This window comes from Lolium perenne, chromosome 4, assembly GCF_019359855.2.
Source record: "Lolium perenne isolate Kyuss_39 chromosome 4, Kyuss_2.0, whole genome shotgun sequence".
NCBI classification, from domain to species: domain Eukaryota; kingdom Viridiplantae; phylum Streptophyta; class Magnoliopsida; order Poales; family Poaceae; genus Lolium; species Lolium perenne.
The window spans coordinates 176,100,100-176,123,109 of NC_067247.2; positions in this window are offsets into that span (position 1 = coordinate 176,100,100).

Consider the following 23,010-nt stretch of genomic DNA (forward strand, 5'->3'; position numbering starts at 1 on the left):
TTTAACTTCATGTATCTAAACTACTCCTTTTCAGTTTTTTTAGTTAAGCTCTCTCAAGTGTAGGTAATGCATAGTTGCTCAGCACATTGATGTCTAGAAAATTGTCATTTATTTCTTTCTCAAAATTGAATTGAATATGGTTAATTTTGCTTGGAGTGGAATCAAGGCATATATTGAATCTGTTCAATTTCGTGATTTTATATCCAACGCTAATTACTGATGATAATTAATGGGCATCTTATGCCATACAAGGATACACATTACTTAATTATGAACATGGTAGGACATTGAAAATGTGAATTTGACTTATCAAAATATATTGCGTTTGCCAATATTTCTGAAGATTTTTTTTAAAAAAAGAAAATGAAACTACTCCATGACATAAAATTTTGGTAGTTATAGGGTTGGCGACTCATCTTGATATATGTTAATGATATAATGGAACTTCTCTATTATGAGCAAAACCCCCAAAAAGTTATCAAAGTAATGTTCTCAATTTCTTATTTGGAAAATATTTTGTACTATTTCCACGATACCTATCTAAATACTTTTTAATACTAAGTGTTGGCACTAAAAAAGGGGGACAAGTATGAATACACATTTACGATATTATTTTGCTTACCAACACCTAACCAACACCGAGAAGAGTATTCGTAACTAACCCATATTTTAATTCAAAAGTGAGCAGTGAGATCATAATTAATGTTTCAAATATCTTTTATATACTACCAGAAAATCCTTAAGAATTTAAGGTAAAATAGGCATTAGTCATGGTTATTGGTAATATGTTCAGGTTCTATGTACATACTTTAGTTAACCAATATATATATATACAATCATTTGTGTTTCTATTATGTAATAATAAATATTGCATAGTAACTAGCCCGTGCAAATTGCACGGGTTAATGACTAGTTTTTATAATGATTGTTGAAAAATTTCAGAAAATGGAGTGGAATAGACACCAACTCAACCAACATGAATTGGAGGTGCATGAAGTTATGAGAGCCCACCATGAAGAGGGAGTATACCCCTCCTACTACCCATGCACCGATTTCATGAAGAGTGCAGGAATTTTTCAGGATGTTCAAAATCTAATTTCTAATGCAGGGTTAGAAGATTTTGTTGTTGGTGAACCTTACCAATATGCAAAACTAACCATGTCAGTGGTGCAGGATTTTGAATTCCATTGGTCCCAACCTAACCCCATGGTTCGATATAAAATCTACAATAAAACTATCAACTTGCCCTTTGATGATTTTTGTGCAGCTATTAAAGTGCCACAATGGGGATCATGTGAGAAGATTAGGGGACTGCCACGACAACTCTTGAATCTACGAGATGATCTGTCAAGGGAGAAGCTTCTCAGATGAGAGTGGTAAAATTCGTAGTATTCAACTCCCCTCTATTCGCTATTTTGCTTATTTTATCACCAAGTGCGTACTTGCTAGAAAGAATGCGAATAAGTTATCCATCCATGATTTGGTTTTCTTAGCTGCTGTATTGCAACGTGATAGAACTTATAATTTGGGTGCTTTGATAGCTTTTAGGCTTGCTACTAACCATGATAAAGGAGGAATTTGTGGAGATCTCATTGCCTCTCGTTGCTAGCTATGCATGGTGTAGAACCTCACCCTCTTGATGTTCAGCTCTCTATAGAGAAACTTGATATTGTTTCCATGATAAAACATGACTTTGTTTCTAATTGGTCTAAATTGAATAACCTGTCCTATGAGATAACCTTTTTCAAGAAAAAGTGGAGAGTAACTAAATCTGAAAGGCTAGTTGGATTGCCTGCACCTGCTTTGTTTAACCTTGATTCCAGGGAAAGTTGGTCGGTCACAGAAGATGAATTTGATGCATACATAGAAAAGAGCGGCCATCATGCAGGGGACGGCATGGAGGAGGCCGAGGAACCCCTCGACTTGTCATCCGACGCAACAAGTTCTTCACATCAGCATTTTGGGCATGTGGAGCCTTCATCCTTTTCTTCTGCATAGGGATCTTATTATGACCACACCATGTATGATCCACCGGCGTGGAACCCTGACCCTCGCTGGGGTTGATCTCCACTTAGGCCAAAAGCCTAAGTTTGGGGGGAGGTATGCCGGCATCACTCATTCATTGCATATTACAATTGCCGGATATTTGTACATACTTGTTTCGCTTCAGATGGTTGCCTCTAATATGAGGAAGATGATATTTGGGGAAGTGCTGTTTAAAAAACAGATTCTGGACTGATACTTAAAAAATTCCTAAAAATAGCCAGAACGTTATTTTGAGAAGCCAATTTTTTTGCATGTTCCCCAGGTTATTATCTAACTTTCATTAGTTGAGCACTTTTCGAGTTGAACAGCGGAAGATTTTCGTAAAAAATGATTACTGTACTGCTGTCAAGTTTGACAGATTTCTGCCACTTTGTATTTATGTGACTCTTTTAGCTTTTATTCTCTTGTTTTTTCTTTGTTTCTTTTCTAAAACACAAAAAGACCAAAAATATTTCTGTTGTTTATCTTTACCATTTGTTTATTTGGTTTCTAGTTCCTATTTTGCTTTATTTACTACCATTGGTTTGCTATAAGAAAATCCAAAAAGATTTTACTTCCGTTCTTGTTTCCAATTCGAAAACACCAAAAATATTTGTTGTTCTTCTTTGGCTTTGTAAAGTTCACTATGGAGTTCAGCAATCTTCGGTGGTTGGAGCTTGGTTTTCATTCCATATTATTCAAGTCACACAAGTGAAAGGCAATAATGACGATCTACGACAACTCGACTGTGGTGAGAGGCTGGTATGAACTCTATTTGTTTTCGTTTTTGTACATATACTCATCCATGTGAGCATGCTTAGTTGGTTCATGTGAGGTATATGTCATTTAATGAAAGTCTAGTAGTTCATGATCTCTCATGTTTAGCTCCAATTTATTAATATGAGTAGCATGTCATAAATATTTGCTTGCATTGTTTTATTCATAGATAGGTATGATATTGTGGTATCCTCCTCTGAATAATTCATTTTAATCGACTTGGCACATGCTCACGCATGCATATGACTGAAAAACAAAAGTCAATTAAGCCTCGATGATTTACTTTTCCTCAGAGTTCTTGTATCACTTTTATGCCTCCGTTAATTTATTTTGTCGCAAGCATGATTATGACAGTTATTGCTCTCTTGATTGTCACTTCCCAGTCTATTGCTAGCATTCACTTGTACTGAGCGGGAATGCTGCTCGTGCTTCCAAACCCCTGAAAACCAAGTTATTCCAAAGTGTCCACCATAAATACCTATGCATGTCATCTCAAACCATTCCAAGTAAATTTTCATGTGCTACCTTTAAAACCTTCAAATTACTTCTCAATTTGTGTCGATGTTTTATAGCTCATGAGGAAGTATGTGGTGTTTTATCTTTCAACCTTGTCATTTACTCGTGACAGACTTTCATCAATGGACTAGTGGCACATCCGCTTATCCAATAATTTTGCGAAAAGAGCTGGCAACGGGGTGCCCAGCCCCAATTAATTAACTTTCATCAATAATTCTCTTCACATGTTTTGCCTTGATTTATCAGTAAGCAACTTAATTTTCAAATAGACACTCCTCCATGGTATGTGAATGTTGGAAGGCACCCGAGGATTCGGTTAGCCATGGCTTGTGTAAGCAAAGGTTGGGGGGAGTGTCATCTATAATGAAACTAAAGTACATGTGTAAACAAAAGAGAAGAGGGATGATTTACCTTGCTGGTAGAGATAACGTCCTTTATGGGAGCCGCTCTTGAAAGTCTGGTTGACGAGGTAGTTAGAGTGCCCACTACCATTCGTTGACAACAACAAACACCTCTCAAAACAATTTTACTTCTGTTTTAAAAATTAAAAGCTATAGCACATGTTAATCCCTGCTTCCCTCTGCGAAGGGTCAATCTTTTACTTTTATGTTGAGTCACCATCCTTTCTTTGAGCACCTTTGAGAGCATAATTGTCATTCTTACTGTAATATGTTTGTCCCAGAATATGGTTAACTGTGGTATAACTTTGATGCTTTTATCTTTGATAATCTTTACTTCTAGTCTTTCCATGAATTTCAGAGGTGCCTGGGCATTTATGTTTTGCTGTAAAAATATGGGCAAGCGAGATACCACTTTATCATATCTTTTTATGAACATTGCAATCCTGCTGATAGATATGTTTCATAATGCTTATTATTAGTTGGTTGGTATCTTTTTCATGATTGACATGACAATTAGATGACGTTATTTGCATTTATCTTATTATGAATTGCCTAAGTACTCGTCCATATAATGAGAATATTTACATCATATGAGCAAATGTGTTCGTGAAAGTTCTTTTATCGCACTCAGTTGTTAACTGAATTGCTTGAGGACAAGTGATGCGTGCAGTTGACACGTCCGTTAGGAACCCCAAGAGGAAGGTGTGATGCGCACAGCGGCAAGTTTCCCTCAGTAAGAAACCAAGGTTTAATCGAACCAGTAGGAGTCAAGAAGCACGTTGAAGGTTGATGGCGGCGGGATGTAGTGCGGCGCAACACCAGAGATTCCGGCGCCAACGTGGAACCTGCACAACACAACCAAAGTACTTTGCCCCAACGAAACAGTGAGGTTGTCAATCTCACCGGCTTGCTGTAACAAAGGATTAAATGTATAGTGTGGAAGATGATTGTTTGCAGAAAACAGTAGAACAATATTGCAGTAGATTGTATTTCAGTATAGAGAATTGGACCGGGGTCCACAGTTCACTAGAGGTGTCTCTCCCATAAGATAAACAGCATGTTGGGTGAACAAATTACAGTTGGGCAATTGACAAATAAAGAGGGCATGACCATGCACATACATATTATGATGAGTATTGTGAGATTTAATTGGGCATTACGACAAAGTACATAGACCGCTATCCAGCATGCATCTATGCCTAAAAAGTCCACCTTCAGGTTATCATCCGAACCCCCTCCAGTATTAAGTTGCTAACAACAGACAATTGCATTAAGTATTGCGCGTAATGTAATCAGTAACTACATCCTCGAACATAGCACCAATGTTTTATCCCTAGTGGCAACAGCACATCCATAATCTTAGAGGTTTCTGTCACTCCCCCAGATTCACGGAGACATGAACCCACTATCGAGCATAAATACTCCCTCTTGAAGTTACAAGCATCTACTTGGCCAGAGCATCTACTAGTAACGGAGAGCATGCAAGATCATAAACAACACATATACATAACTTTGATAATCAACATAACATAGTATTCTCTATTCATCGGATCCCAACAAACGCAACATATAGAATTACAGATAGATGATCTTGATCATGTTAGGCAGCTCACAAGATCCGACAATTAAGCACAATGGGGAGAAGACAACCATCTAGCTACTGCTATGGACCCATAGTCCAGGGGTAGACTACTCACTCATCACTCCGGAGGCGACCATGGCGGCGTAGAGTCCTCCGGGAGATGATTCCCCTCTCCGGCAGGGTGCCGGAGGCGATCTCCTGAATCCCCCGAGATGGGATTGGCGGCGGCGGCGTCTCTGGAAGGTTTTCCGTATCGTGGCTCTCGGTACTGGGGGTTTCACGACGGAGGCTTTAAGTAGGCGGAAGGGCAGGTCAAGAGGCGGCACGAGGGGCCCACACTACAGGCCGGCGCGGCCAGGGCTTGGGCCGCGCCGCCCTGTAGTCTGGCCACCTCGTGGCCCCACTTCGTCTCCTCTTCGGTCTTCTGGAAGCTTCGTGGCAAAATAGGACCCTGGGCGTTGATTTCGTCCAATTCTGAGAATATTTCGTTACTAGGATTTCTGAAACCAAAAACAACAGAAAACAGCAACTGGCACTTCGGCATCTTGTTAATAGGTTAGTTCCAGAAAATGCACGAATATGACATAAAGTGTGCATAAAACATGTAGATATCATCAATAATGTGGCATGGAACATAAGAAATTATCGATACGTCGGAGACGTATCAGCATCCCCAAGCTTAGTTCTGCTCGTCCCGAGCAGGTAAAACGATAACAAAGATAATTTCTGGAGTGACATGCCATCATAACCTTGATCATAGTATTTGTAAAGCATATGTAGTGAATGCAGCGATCAAAACAATGTAAATGACATGAGTAAACAAGTGAATCATAAAGCAAAGACTTTTCATGAATAGTACTTCAAGACAAGCATCAATAAGTCTTGCATAAGAGTTAACTTATAAAGCAATAATTCAAAGTAAAGGCATTGAAGCAACACAAAGGAAGATTAAGTTTCAGCGGTTGCTTTCAACTTGTAACATGTATATCTCATGGATATTGTCAACATAGAGTAATATAATAAGTGCAATATGCAAGTATGTAGAAATCAATGCACAGTTCACACAAGTGTTTGCTTCTTGAGGTGGAGAGAAATAGGTGAACTGACTCAACATAAAAGTAAAAGAATGGTCCTCCATAGAGGAAAAGCATCGATTGCTATATTTGTGCTAGAGCTTTGATTTCGAAAACATGAAACAATTTTGTCAACGGTAGTAATAAAGCATATGTATCATGTAAATTATATCTTACAAGTTGCAAGCCTCATGCATAGTATACTAATAGTGCCCGCACCTTGTCCTAATTAGCTTGGACTACTGGATCATCGCAATACACATGTTTTAACCAAGTGTCACAATGGGGTACCTCCATGCCGCCTGTACAATGGTCTAAGGAGAAAGCTAGCATTTTGGATTTCTCGCTATTGATTATTCTCAACTTAGACACCCATACCGGGACAACATGGACAACAGATAATGGACTCCTCTTTAATGCATAAGCATGTGGCAGCAATTATTATTCTCATATGAGATTGAGGATATATGTCCAAAACTGAAACTTCCACCATGAATCATGGCTTTAGTTAGCGGCCCAATGTTCTTCTCTAACAATATGCATGCTTAACCATAGGGTGGTAGATCTCTCTTACTTGAGACAAGACGAACATGCATAGCAACTCACATGAAATTCAACAAAAGGTAGTTGATGGCGTCCCCAGAAACATGGTTATCGCACAACAGGCAACTTAATAAGAGATAAAGTGCATAAGGACATATTCAATACCACAATAGTTTTTAAGCTATTTGTCCCATGAGCTATATACTGCAAAGGCGAATGATGGAATTTTAAAGGTAGCACTCAAGCAATTTACTTTGGAATGGCGGAGAAATACCATGTAGTAGGTAGGTATGGTGGACACAAATGGCATAATGGTTGGCTCAAGTATTTTGGATGCATGAGAGGTAATCCCTCTCGATACAAGGTTTAGGCTAGCAAGGCTTATTTGAAACAAACACAAGGATGAACCGGTGCAGCAAAACTCACATAAAAGACATATTGTAAACATTATAAGAATCTACACCGTCTTCCTTGTTGTTCAAAACTCAATACTAGAAATTATCTAGACCTTAGAGAAACCAAATATGCAAACCAAATTTTAGCATGCTCTATGTATTTCTTCATTAATGGGTGCAAAGTATATGATGCAAGAGCTTAAACATGAGCACAACAATTGCCAAGTATCACATTATCCAAGACATTTTAGCAATTTACTACATGTATCATTTTCCAATTCCAACCATATAACAATTTAACGAAGAAGAAACTTCGCCATGAATACTATGAGTAGAGCCTAAGGACATACTTGTCCATATGCAACAGTGGAGCGTGTCTCTCTCCCACAAAGTGAATGCTAGGATCCATTTTATTCAAACAAAACAAAAACAAAAACAAACTGACGCTCCAAGCAAAGCACATAAGATGTGATGGAATAAAAATATAGTTTCAGGGGAGGAACATGATAATGTTGTCGATGAAGAAGGGGATGCCTTGGGCATCCCCAAGCTTAGACGCTTGAGTCTTCTTAGAATATGCAGGGGTGAACCACCGGGGCATCCCCAAGCTTAGAGCTTTCACTCTCCTTGATCATGTTGTATCATCTCCCTCTCTTGATCCTTGAAAACTTCCTCCACACCAAACTTAGAACAACTTATTAGAGGGTTAGTGGACAATAAAAATTAACATGTTCAAAGGTGACACAATCATTCTTAACACTTCTGGACATTGCATAAAGCTACTGGACATTAATGGATCAAAGAAATTCATCCAACATAACAAAAGGGGCAATGCGAAATAAAAGGCAGAATCTGTCAAAACAGAACAGTTCGTATTGACGAATTTTATCGAGGCACCAGACTTGCTCAAATGAAAATGCTCAAATTTAATGAAAGTTGCGTACATATCTGAGGATCACTCACGTAAATTGGCATAATTTTCTGAGTTACCTACAGAGAAAACAGCCCAGATTCGTGACAGCAAAGAAATCTGTTTCTGCCCAGTAATCCAAATCTAGTATGAACTTTACTATCAACGACTTTACTTGGCACAACAAAACACTAAACTAAGATAAGGAGAGGTTGCTACAGTAGTAAACAACTTCCAAGACACAAAATAAAAACAAAGTACTGTAGTAAAAACCATGGGTTGTCTCCCATAAGCGCTTTTCTTTAACGCCTTTCAGCTAGGCGCAGAAAGTGTGTATCAGGTGTTATCGAAGGATGGTGCATCTACAGCGGGGTGTGGAGTTTTCTCAACCATGCATAGTATGTTGGATACATAAGTTTTAGCATCTCCCTTTTCATTAGTCTTGGGCTTGCTACTCTCATCAAACAAATTTTCAGGAACAAGCCAAGCATAGTTATTTTCTAGTGCTTCATGCATTGCTAGGAGCTTACATGGTATTGGTGCTTTGATCTCCCCACCATCATTAATATTATTAGTGTACTTTATTCTATCCATATCCATCTTTTCAAGGAGACTAACAAAATTGGTATAAGAACCAAGCATATCATATTTAGCAAATACCTTTCTAGCCTCTCTTGCTATACCACCAAATTCTCTAAGAAGGGTTTCTAAAACAAAATCTTTCTTTTCCCCTTCTTCCATATCACCAAGTGTGAGAAACATGTGTTGGATTATAGGATTGAGATTAACAAATTTAGTTTCCAACATGCGAACTAAAGCAGCAGTAGCAATTTCATAAGTAGAAGCAAGTTCTACCAAGTGTCTATCTTCAAAATCTTCAACGGTACTAACATGATTGAAAAATTCTTCTATATTATTTCTCCCAATTATAGACCCACGTCCTACCGGTATGTCTTTCGTGGTAAAATTAAAAGGAAACATGATGAATCAAGTAAAGTAAATGAAAGTAACTAAATTTTTTTTTGTGTTTTTGATATAGCAAACAAGATAGCAAATAAAGTAAAACTAGCAACTAACTTTTTTGTATTTTGATTTAGTGCAGCAAACAAAGTAGTAAATAAAACTAAGCAAGACAAAAACAAAGTAAAGAGATTGGGAAGTGGAGACTCCCCTTGCAGCGTGTCTTGATCTCCCCGGCAACGGCGCCAGAAATTTGCTTGATGCGTGCAGTTGACACGTCCGTTGGGAACCCCAAGAGGAAGGTGTGATGCGCACAGCGGCAAGTTTCCCTCAGTAAGAAACCAAGGTTTAATCGAACCAGTAGGAGTCAAGAAGCACGTTGAAGGTTGATGGCGGTGGGATGTAGTGCGGCGCAACACCAGAGATTCCGGCGCCAACGTGGAACCTGCGCAACACAACCAAAGTACTTTGCCCCAACGAAACAGTGAGGTTGTCAATCTCACCGGCTTGCTGTAACAAAGGATTAAATGTATAGTGTGGAAGATGATTGTTTGCAGAAAACAGTAGAACAATATTGCAGTAGATTGTATTTCAGTATAGAGAATTGGACCGGGGTCCACAGTTCACTAGAGGTGTCTCTCCCATAAGATAAACAGCATGTTGGGTGAACAAATTACAGTTGGGCAATTGACAAATAAAGAGGGCATGACCATGCACATACATATTATGATGAGTATTGTGAGATTTAATTGGGCATTACGACAAAGTACATAGACCGCTATCCAGCATGCATCTATGCCTAAAAAGTCCACCTTCAGGTTATCATCCGAACCCCCTCCAGTATTAAGTTGCTAACAACAGACAATTGCATTAAGTATTGTGCGTAATGTAATCAGTAACTACATCCTCGAACATAGCACCAATGTTTTATCCCTAGTGGCAACAGCACATCCATAATCTTAGAGGTTTCTGTCACTCCCCCAGATTCACGGAGACATGAACCCACTATCGAGCATAAATACTCCCTCTTGGAGTTACAAGCATCTACTTGGCCAGAGCATCTACTAGTAACGGAGAGCATGCAAGATCATAAACAACACATAGACATAACTTTGATAATCAACATAACATAGTATTCTCTATTCATCGGATCCCAACAAACGCAACATATAGAATTACAGATAGATGATCTTGATCATGTTAGGCAGCTCACAAGATCCGACAATTAAGCACAATGGGGAGAAGACAACCATCTAGCTACTGCTATGGACCCATAGTCCAGGGGTAGACTACTCACTCATCACTCCGGAGGCGACCATGGCGTTGTAGAGTCCTCCGGGAGATGATTCCCCTCTCCGGCAGGGTGCCGGAGGCGATCTCCTGAATCCCCCGAGATGGGATTGGCGGCGGCGGCGTCTCTGGAAGGTTTTCCGTATCGTGGCTCTCGGTACTGGGGGTTTCGCGATGGAGGCTTTAAGTAGGCGGAAGGGCAGGTCAAGAGGCGGCACGAGGGGCCCACACTACAGGCCGGCGCGGCCAGGGCTTGGGCCGCGCCGCCCTGTAGTCTGGCCACCTCGTGGCCCCACTTCGTCTCCTCTTCGGTCTTCTGGAAGCTTCGTGGCAAAATAGGACCCTGGGCATTGATTTCGTCCAATTCCGAGAATATTTCGTTACTAGAATTTCTGAAACCAAAAACAGCAGACAAAGAATCTGGCACTTCGGCATCTTGTTAATAGGTTAGTTCCAGAAAATGCACGAATATGACATAAAGTGTGCATAAAACATGTAGATATCATCAATAATGTGGTATGGAACATAAGAAATTATCGATACGTCGGAGACGTATCAACAAGCAATAAGCTAAGCTTGGGGGGAGTTGATACGTCCAAAACGTATCTACTTTCCCGAACACTTTTGCTATTGTTTTGCCTCTAATTTGTGTATTTTGGATACAACTAACATGGACTAACGCTGTTTTCAACAGAATTGCCCTGGTGTCTTATTTTTGTGCAGAAAATCAACTTTCAGGAAAATCCCCGGAAATAATTGCAATTGGCCTATTTTCACAGAAGACTTACGGAGCAAGAAGACGAGACAGAGGGGGGCCACGAGGGGCGCACACCATATGGCGGCGCAGTGGGCCCCTGGGCCGCGCCGCCCTATGGTGACGCCGCCTCGGCCAGCCTCCGACGCTCCCCTCTGGACTACTTAAAGCCCTTGATCTAAAAACGCGAGGGGGTTCGACTAATTTGCCAGAAGACATCCAGAACTCCGCCGCCATCGCGAAACTCAGTCTCTGTATTAGAAACTCCGTTCTGGCACCCTGCCGGGACGGGGAATTGGAGGAGATCATCGCCATCATCACCACCGACGCCTCTCCATCAACCATCCATGCTTCCCCCATCCATGTGTGAGTAAATCCCCCGCTGTAGGCTGAAGGGGATGGTAGGGATTGGATGAGATTGTTCATGTAATAGCATAAGATTGTTAGGGCATAGTGCCTAGTATCCGTAGTTGGTACTTTTATGATATTGTTGCAACTTGTTATGCTTAATGCTTGTCACTAGGGCCCGAGTGCCATGATTTCAGATCTGAACATGTTATTGATTCATGATGATATTCATTGTTTTATGATCTTACCTGCAAGTTGTATAGATATATTGCTGTCCGGAACCTGAGGCCCCAAAGTGACAGAAATTGGGACAACCGGAGGGGAATGCTGTGATATGAGGATCACATGTGTTCACGGAGTGTTAATGCTTTGCTCCGGTACTCTATTAAAAGGAGTACCTTAATTACCAGTAGTTTCCCTAGAGGCCCGGCTACCACCGGCTGGTAGGACAAAAGATGTTGTGCAAGTTTCTCATTGCGAGCACGTATGACTATATACAGAACACATGCCTATGGTTATTTAGTACTTGGATACTGTTTTATTAATATCTGCAAATACCCTGCCTTGATTATTACATGAGTTCTCTTATCCATGCAGCGCCCATTCATACATCCCTATGCCCACAGTATTTTAATCATGCTGTTTACTATAATCACTACTGCTGTCTTTATTACACTGCTGCTTATATTTCACTACTGCTACTGCTATAAAACTGTTGCTACTGATAAACTCTTGCGAGCAAGTCTGTTTCCAGGTGCAGCTGAATTGACAACTCCGCTGTTAAGGCTTACAAATATTCTTTGGCTCCCCTTGTGTCGAATCAATAAATTGGGTTTTACTTCCCTCGAAGACTGTTGCGATCCCCTATACTTGTGGGTCATCAAGGAGGAGGTGGTGGAGGAGGTGGAGGAGGAGGGGGACGGGGACGGGGTGGAGGAGGGGGTGGAGGACTCTGAGGACGAAGAGGGTGGCGACGAAGAGGACGACGAGGGCGCTGTTGAGGATGCCGATGATCTCGTGGAGGTTGACGCGGACGGCGTGAGGAAGAAGAAGAAGAATGTGTCGGACACACGAGGCCCCAAGTGGACGCCTCTAGAGGATCAAAGTCTGTGCGAGTCATGGGCGACGGTGAGCCATGACTCCATCATCGGCGCCAACCAAAAATACGGGAAGTATTGAGCGAGGATCAAGGACGAGTTCGATGAGCACAAGCTCATCAACAAAGACTACAACAAAGTGACAATGAAGAGAAGCCAAAAGGCAATGTCGACGCGATGGGCCATCATCCAGGCGTCGGTGAACATGTTCCATGTATTCCATCATGACTTAGAGACCAGAGGCGACAGCGGCGCCGACGTCGCCCAACTGGTACGACTCTTTCTTACATAATCTGTAGCGCCTACAATGTGTTCGACGAAATGATTGCGCTTCCTTTTGATTAGTTTGACAAGGCCATTGATTTGTACCGGAAGAACTCAGATGGGCATAAGTCATTCGTGCTAATGCATTGCTATACCAAGCTCAAGATGAACCACAAATGGAGGTTGACGCGCGTTTCGCTGTTGAAGGGGAAAGATGTCATTGATCTGGAAGCGCCGCTGGCAACATCGACAGGGCGCCCTATCGGCAACAAGGCTGCCAAGGCCACCTTGGCCGACGCTGTGTCGGCTGAGAAGACGCAGGCGTCGCTCACGCAGTGCCTCGTCGAGGTCTCCTCGACCTTGCTCTCCCGTGACAAAAAGGCCGAGAAAAGGTGGGCGGCGCTGCTCAAGAGGCAAGAGGAGAAGATGCAGCTGAAGAAACGCAGGGACGACATGTCCCTACTGAGACAGTCGATAGAATGAATGTCTCCCCGGACACGGGCGGCGCACAACTTCTTCAAAGGATAGATCCTCGACGACATTGAAGCCAAAATGGCGGCGGCCAAGGCGGAGTCCGAGGCGGTGGCCCAGGCAGCTGCAGCAGCAGCTGCAGTGATAGCGGCAATGGCACCAACCCCGGAGCAAGAGCCGGCAGACGCATCCTCTACTACACCGGCGTCGGCCTCTACCTCAACGTCGGCGATGGAGCATGTACACCGAGCAGATCACGACGAGTTCATCGCGATCAACGGGCCAACGTCGACTCAGGATGCGCCGTCCGCGTCGGCATCGGTATCGCCCTACGACAACCCCTTCTTTTAATTCTATTGTCGACATGTAATATGATCGCGCACCCAGTACTTTGATCGCCGCTACTCTGATCGCGACTACTACGGAGGGAACGATCTCTTTTGAATGCAAACTATTTGAATTCCTGTTTGGGGACGGCGTTTGGGGGACGCGACTGGGGAGCGACATCCCCCAAACGTGGCACGAACAAAACACGCCCCCCAAACGCTCGATCCAGCGCAGTTTGGGGGACGGCTTGGGGGACGCGACTGGAGATGCTCTTATACAATCGGACTCAAATTACTTGTCACAGATAATTTTTAGGCTTCACCAAATAGTTAAATTTTAGAAAACATTGTATCTAAATACATGACAAGTAATTTACATGAAAATAAGTACTAGTCTTTCTATTTAAAGTTGGTATATTGTACTATTTAAAAAGTACTTTATATGAAAATACAAAACCGTCCCGTGTCGACCCCCATGGCGACACCGGGCGAAACCCTAGCGCTGCCTACAACCAAATCCCGACAGCCTCCACAGCTCCTGCCATGAGCGAGGGCTGCGGTGGTGGCGGGCCTGGCGTCGGGGGTTTCTTCGTGGTGGAAGACCTCTAGCGGCGGCCGGGGATGGCGCTAGGTTTCGGCTGCGTGCGGTGGCTGGGACAGCGCCCCTGGCCATGCGCGCGACGATGTGTTCCCTCAAGTGTGACGCCCGCGCCGGATGGATGCTTGCGGTGGAAGGGTGATGCCCTGTTGCAGTGGTGACTTCCTTTGGGAATCCACACATGGGGAGGAGGTTGCGGTCGCAGGTCTAGGCTCTCGCCTCGATCCGCCATCGGCGCAGCTGCCGGTTGCCCAGAGGTGCGCCAGGAGGCGGCACAGTGCACTATGTCAGCCCTGGGCTGGAGTAAGGATGGCAATTTTACCCACGAGTACGGGTACCCGCGGGTACCGTACCCGCATGGGCAGGGTATGGGTATACTTTTATGCCCATGGGTACTACTCATACCCTGCCCATAAAGTCATGGGTAGGGCACGGGTATAACCTCGTACCCGCGGGTAAACCCATACCCTGCCCATTTATTGTCAAATCTTACGTGACACGTCTATTTTTGTTGACTTATGAGTTAGAATATGAGAATGTGATTTTTATATTATTTGAATTGTTATGTACTCAACTAGCTGATATTGAGTTGAGATCATTAATTTTTTAATCGAATTTCTTATCGATAAATGTAAAATTGTGATTAACTTGTGTACAATTTAACCTACCCAACGGGTACCCAATGGGTACGGGTACCCGCCGGGTATGGGTATGGGTAAAGTTTTATACCCATGGGTACGGGTATGGGTAGAAGTTTGTACCCATTGGCTATACGGGTATGGGTATGGTATTGCTCTACCCTGTCCATACCCTGCCCACTGCCATCCTTAGGCTGGAGAGTGCGCGTGGTTCGTGCTTACGCTTGTCTCCTCTTCCGTCGGAGGGGGTCAGCGGGCGGCGGCGTGGGGGCTTGCTTGTCTGCTTTGGAATAATGGCGGAGGATAGTCCTTGGAACCCTCTCACACCATGGTGATGAACTACCTGGCGCTTGTCTTCATTGATCTTGATCTTCGACAGACTATCCAAATGGACGACATGCCTGCATTTTACTAGAGCGGAAGGATTTCAGTTGCGCGAAACCATGTTTTTCTGACCATTTGGTTTCAGAGGGAGCGTTGCGAAGCTCCATGGTTTTTTACCGTTGTGTAATATATCTTAGTTCCACGGTTAATTAGATGCGGGGAATGGCATCGAGCCGAGAACTAAGGACTAGTGATGCAGGTTTGGGTTTCGGTGGTGACGAGATTCCTGTTTGGTGATTTCTGACTTGGAGCAGCAGCACTAGAAAGTGGGGGTGACATCATTGGAGAAATTCAGTGACTAAACTTGCAGGGAGAAAATCTAAGGACGACCTTAATTGGTTGTGCCTTTCAATACTCTTGTTGAAAGTATTATTTTGTGAGTGCATACTTTCGTTGGGTGAAAACCTATGATCTTTGTTCCCAGTACATAATTTGTTCATAGTTTTGTAATTCTTTGTTATAAAAGTTATCAAAAGGCTGAGGGGGTTTCTCCTCAGTAGAAAAGCTTAAAAATATTGATTAGGGTGATGATAGCATTTGTGCAATGTTTCTTTCTTAGAGACGTTGCTTTTGGAGATGATGGATTTTTTGTGCCATCTTGATGGTGTTCATCTGCAGTTACAAGGAATAGATCATTGTAGCGAGACTTTTATTTTCTATTATTTTTCTTTCTTGTCTTGGTTGTGTGCATCCGTATCGCTAATAGGACACTTTGTTGTCGCAGATGCTAGATGTAATTAGTATATTCGCGATATTAATATATTTTCTTTATTGAAAAATGTGCATCATATAATCCTTAAATGGTTCTAAGAAACTGCTAATCCCTTCAAAAACAGTTGCATCCTATCAATACCAAGGTTTAAAATAGCACGCTATTTTTCCGCTAATACCACTATAGCATATCTAGAGGGTCCACGCTAAATTTTAGTAATTTGGCTCGCTATGGCGCTATTTGTGAAATAGCATAGCTTTAGCACGCTATTTTTTCAGGCAAGTTGCTTTCACTTTTTTGTGGTGATGAACTGCAATCTATTGGTTCCACTTCTAAATTATAAAATAATATCACTAATGCTAATAATTTTTAATAAATAATTTATACTATGTTGTTGCTTTGTGAAATGCTGATGTTAGCCTTCTAAAATATATGAGATCTATTTTTATATGTGGGTATGTATGTACGATTCAGTTACTTTTGAACTATATATACATTCGTTCTAGTAAAATTATTTATTTTTAGGCTATATTTAGTATTATTTTGAAAATAATATTTGAAATATACGATGCTATTAGCATGATATATCATCCATAGCATTTGAAGGAGGCTGCCGCTATTTCATTTAGCATGCTATTTTAAACCTTGATCAATACACATAAGGATAGTTGCTGAGTACGCACATATGGAGCCCTGCCTCTAGGGAGCTACCCCCTTTCATTTTTTTTTAAATAATGATTTTTTTTTAGAAAATAAGGAAAATTTCTATGAACATGTAAATTTTCTTAAAGATACATTTACTATGGCCTAAAAATCACAAAAAGTGGCTCTAAGTAGGCCTTAAAAAATCGTTTTTCGTCTTAACATTTGTCTTTTTGTGTAAGCCACGTATAAGAACAAAATTAAATGAAAATTTATGTCGTGCATACCAGAAAAATATATGTACTTGCATATTTTTCTACTCCACCGATCCATAGTAAGTTTTGCGGATTTGGTATAAAATTAGTACCACCTTACATTAAATCCCCGATAGTTATTATGGATCAAAGGGAGTAGAATTTTATGAATTATTAATAATATTTTATAAAAAAGTTGGTCCTTCCTAGAGCCATAGCTCCCCCTAGAGTTTTCATGAGAAACGTAATTTTAAAATCACTTGTACTATTGAGCTTGTGACATTCTATATTTGAAAATTGAATTACTAGATAAATATGGGTGCATTAGGTCGGTACGAACAAACCAATGGATACAATATTAGAGCAACACTAGCTTATGGCTCCTTGTTTTGATCCTTGCTGTGTTATCTTTTGAACCACCTCTCAATCGCCTTACCTCTTTACCATTGGTGTCGTCATAACAAGAGGGATGCCCGGTGTCCCTCAACCGACCCTCTGCATGACTTGAACGAGGCGGCTTATACTTTTTGGATATTCATAATGGAGGACCTTGTCATCCCATGACTTGAAGTTGGAAACTCGCTCATACATATGAATATTCTCGATCGAGAGTGTCCTACCCTTTCATGGGATCTGAAAGATCTCGTATGGAGGATATAGTCCACATACCCTACCTAACTTAAAAGGGCCCTCTAAAACTGGTTTTTGGACCCTCTACGCATTTTTAGAGACTCTGAGGGGATGGGGGGGGGGGGGGGGGGGGTTTTGCAATTATGGACTCAGGGCAGCGGTGGAGAGAGACAGAGAGAAAGCTTTCGTGCAGGAAAAAAATGGTCGATACACGAGAGACCGTTTACTTCCCCCATGTTCCTAGATTTAGGTTTCGGGCGGGGGAGAGGGTATTAGAGGGTCCTCTAAATGGTATAAAGAATCTTCTAGAGTGGGGTTTTAGCACCTCAGCCTCTAACTGCATTTCTTTGGAAGGTGGATGATTTTAGGAAGTCTACTAGGGTTAGTCTCGATGAAAACATGTTGTTCAGAGATTTTCAACTCGCGAATTGAGGGTTAGTCCCTCCTCCTTTAGTCTACTTGGGACCAAACAATAAAACATTAATTAATATCGCATGTACTTAGAATATAATATGTGAGATGAAGAGTCCAAATGGGTTCAACACGCTAAGGTTAAGCATGTTTAGAAATGCAGAAATAATACAAAATATTTTCATCTAATTGCTAATGGTAACACAACACGAAAAATATCTTCCAACTTAAGCAAGATGAAGGTAGCTAGCTGGTGAGGAAATTCTAAGAGTATATATCTCCGAACATTAAAAAAGTTGGATCGCTGATTCCTAAAAAAATTCCCTGTGAGAATCTAAAACACAAGATGTTTCACAACTATCAGCGGAAGAAAATCTAAGTCTCGCCATGGATTTCACCGAGAAGGAGGTGTTTGAAATGATCATGCAGATGAAAAGAACAAAGAACCTTTTTCCCTGCTAAATTCTATCACAAGTTTTGAGATATTTCTAAAAATGATTTAATGACCATGTTTAAAGCATTTCAGTAAGGGGAGCTGTCGTTATTTCACCTAAATTCCGGCGCAATAATTCTTCTTGAGAATGCAATTCAGATTCAGCATCATCAACCTACTGCTTTTCATAATGTTAGCGTTAAAGTCTTCACGAAGTTGGTACAAATCGACTGATAGGTATAGCTCATAAGGTAGTTAGGCAAACACAAACCACATTTACGGACGATAGACATATCCTAGAAGGGTAATTGTTCTGCATGAAATTCATAGAAAGAAAATGGATGGTGTGCTACTCACGATAGATTTTGAAAAGACCTATGATAGGGTAAAATAGACTTTTTTTGCAGCAGGAAATGCACTCGTCTTTTGATCCTAAATGGTGTCAATGGATAAATGATTTAGTAAGCCCTAAAGCATAGGTATAAGTGTAAACAGGGATGCAGGTCATTGTTTTTAAATTCATAAAATTAAAACAAGGAGATCGTTTATCTCAAATTCTTTTTAAATTTTAGCCATTTTAATTAACAGATCTAAATATGATGGTTAGCTAGATGGACTTATCCCTCCTCTAGTTGAGGGTGGGGTATCTATTTTTACAGTATACGATACAATATGATCATTTTCATGGAATATAATTTGGAAAAGCATTAAACATGAAGCTTATATCTTGTGTATCTTCGTGCAACTCTCTGACTTAAAGATAAACTTTCTTAAGAGTGAAATTTTCTGGTTTGGTCAAGCCAAAGAAGTAGAAGACCAATACAAAGATTTTTTTTGTTGCGTATCTGAAACCTTTTTCTTAGGGATCCCTATTCATTTAATAAAGTTGATAAATGGTGAATGAAAACCGGTGGAGGATTTATTTGAGAAAAAATTGAGCAGTTGGATGGGAAAATTACTATCTTCTCGATATCACCTTGTTCTTATTAGTTCAGTTCTTACGATTATACCAATATTTAATTATTTATGCTCTCCATTCTTGAAATAATAAAAAGGTACATAATAGATTAGATTTTTATTGATATAGATTATTTTGGGAAATGATGGCCTTAAGAAAAATATAGACTAACCAAGTGAGATATAATTTGTCGCCTAAAAGATCAAGGGCACTCGAGGTAGAAGTTTTAGATATAAAATAAATGCCTACTATGTAAATGGTTATCTCAGATTTCACCAAAACCAAAGCCAATGGACATGCCATTTTGGAAAGGATTATGAAGGTTAAATCAGAGTATTTAAATAGAGGTTCTTTTAACGTTGGGGAATGGTACGGACACCAGATTTTGGGAGGAAGCCTGTAGTATTGTGCATCCCTTTGTAGTATTGTGCACAAAACAAGCCGTGCCTTGCCTGATGTACTATTCGAAATTCCCCTAGACATTACCTTTAGCCGAGCCTTAGTGGGGAACAAGTGGACCCGTTGGCTCCATCTAATTCAAGGCTTGATGCATGTTAGGCTAACAAATGAACAAGATAGTTTCGTTTGGGTTTATCTCAATCAGATAGCTTCTCGTTAAATTCTATGTACCTTGATCTCATTAATGGACATACATGTTTTCTAAGAAAATATCCAAGGAAAATGAAAGTTCCATTAAATATAAGGATTTTCATGCGGTTTCTTCATAGCTAGAAATGTTTTATTAGCCAAGAATAAGTTAGCAAAACGGAATTGGCAAGGAAATATGCAGTGTTGTTTTTATGATAAATACAATCAATTCAACATATTTTTATAGATTTTCCCTTTGCAAAAAAAAATTGTATGGAGAATTGTGTATATGACTTTCAATTTACCACCACAATAATATCACAAATTTATTTGGAAATGGGTTGAATGGTGCTGTAAATATGTGTGTGTGCTTTACTTTGGACTATATGAAACATCCGTAATGATTTTGTTTCTAATAAAGCATGAGCTACATCTTTTTATTTTTTTTGCAAGTTATCCATCTGGATCCATATGTGATTCTAACTCCGGCCAATGTAGAAGTGTCGATCAATCCATCTATTCTGGGTAAAACCGTCTATAATTGTTGCACATGATTTATACAACCGGTGAGGCTGATGGTTTGATAAGAGAATCAGATGCACCGACCTTTTTACTATTTTTAATGTCTTTTGATATTTGATACATGTATCGACATTATGTGATTTTTGGGTTGTAAACTTTGTTATACTCTAAACTCAAATAATGAAATAAAAATGTCATATGGACCACTTTGATGCAGAGGCCGAGAAAAATTCTTCCTTTTCGAAAAAAAAACACAATGTGATAGGCCTCCGATGCACACACCACCACATGTACCTGCTGAAAGAACATTTCCCGCCCTTTTGGGTTTTTTGTGTTTGATGTCAACACTAGGTATATATTTATGTGTGTTGATGTAGAGAGGTACAAGTTTTCAAGAGATATATTTGTCCGGTGGTTTGGTATGGCTGTTCTGAGATTTCTGAAGGCTTTTTATCTCTGGCGGAAGTTCCGGCCCAAGCTGGCGGAACTTCCGCCCTGGTGCTTCCAGCAGTGGCCTCACAGCGCAGTTCTATCTGAAGTCTTTGTTCCCTGACCGGAAGTTCCGGTGAAGATGGCCGGAAGTTCCGGTCGGCGGAACTTCCGCCCAACTTCCGGGCAAGTTCCGGAATTACGAAGTTTGAGGCTCTGGATGTCCAGTATGGTTTTCTCGGAATTCCGGAACTTGGCCGGAACTTGGCCCGAACTTCCGGTCGCCGGAAGTTCCGCCCTAGTTCCGCCCCAATCTTTTCTGACCTGGTCGTCTGACGCAGATTCTTCCTGGCGGAAGTTCCGGCCCTCTTGGCCGGTACTTCCGGTGCCAGCCGGAACTTCCGGCCCTCCTGGCCGGAAATTCCGGTGTTACTGAAATTCGTCCCAACGGTCAGATCTGAGAGCTCCAATCATATAAATAGCTCTCTTCTCCAAAGGGACATGTTGCTCAATCATTGCACAAAAAATCTGCCAAGCTTCACCACCATTAGAGCCACCTCAAGAACACAAGATTTGCAAGATCTCCTTCCTCCTCCAACCAAAGCTCTTGATCTTTGGAGATTCGAAGGAGAAGACACCGATCTACATCCTCACCAAAGCGATTTACATTTCCCCCTCATTTGTTTGAGGGCCCTCTTGCTAGTGTTCCTATTTGGTTCCCTAGTTGATTGTTGTTGATTTGTTGTTGTTGATTGTTGTATTGTTACAGATTTGGGAGCCTCCAATTTGGTTGTGGATGTGTGCCCCAAGAACCTTGTAAAGGCCCGGTTTCCGCCTCAAGGAAATCCCTTAGTGGAAGTGGGCTAGGCCTTCGTGGCATTGCTCACAGGAGATCTGAGTGAAGCCTTCGTGGCTGTTGGTTTGGCTTTCGTAGCAACCACACTCCTCCAAACGTAGACGTACCTTCTTGCAAAGGAAGGGAACTACGGGAATCATCTCCGTGTCATCGCGTGCTCCACTCTCGGTTACCTCTATCCTATTTTATCTCTTATATTGTGTAGCTATATCTTGCTTAGTTGTTTACCTTGTCATATAGGTAAATTCACTTAGTTGCATATCTAGAGAATTTACCTTTGTGTCAAACCTAAATTGAAAAAGAACTAAAAATTGGGTAGCACCTATTCACCCCCCCCCCCCCCTCTAGGTGCAGCATACGATCCTTTCAATTGGTATCAGAGCCTCGGCTCTTATTTCGGGCTTAACCGCCTAAGAGTATGCCGGACGAAGAACCTATGGAAGGGGACGCTAAGATTGTCACCATGGATGATATCAATTCGTTGAGGTCATCCATGGAAGCTCAAATGGAAAGCATGAGAAAGATGATTTCCGAGCTTTTGACTCCGCCCCGTCCCGTGGCTCCCACCAAAGAGGTTAATGTCACGGATGCGTTAGAAGAGGGAAATGCTTCGGTATTACCCTCCTCTACCAAACCCGTGAATGGTGATAGCTTAAACATTATCACATCCCCCATTGCATCTCCTAGGGGAACTAGTGGAGGTGAGAGCTACAATCGAGTGGCTCCACCTTTTCTATCTCCCGATATACCGGTTCCCCATCCTCATATAAACATTCGGGGCGACCCACCTAAGTTTTCCGTTAATGATTTCGATACTTGGCAATTTGAGTTTAGCTCTCATGTTCGCAGTGCCTCCAATGAACTTTGGAGAATCATCGTGGAAGGCTTCAAGCCTTACAACCCCGACAAGTTGACTAGAAGAGAAGCGGTTGATAGTCAACTCAACAACACCACCTTGCACATGATTCAAACTAGTGTGGGGACAAAGGAGTTGTCTCGCGTTCGGCATTTCACCACCGCCAAGGATGCTTGGGATGGTTTGGCCGCTAGTTGCATTGGAAGTGAGAGCACAAGAAGGAACAAGTATAATGCTCTTCGGAATAAAGCCGAAGGATTCATGAGGCTACCGGATGAAGATCATGAAGTCATGTATGGAAGACTTCTCACCGTTGCCGATGCTTTCCGGAATGTTGGTGCCACTCACATCGATGACTCTTGGATCA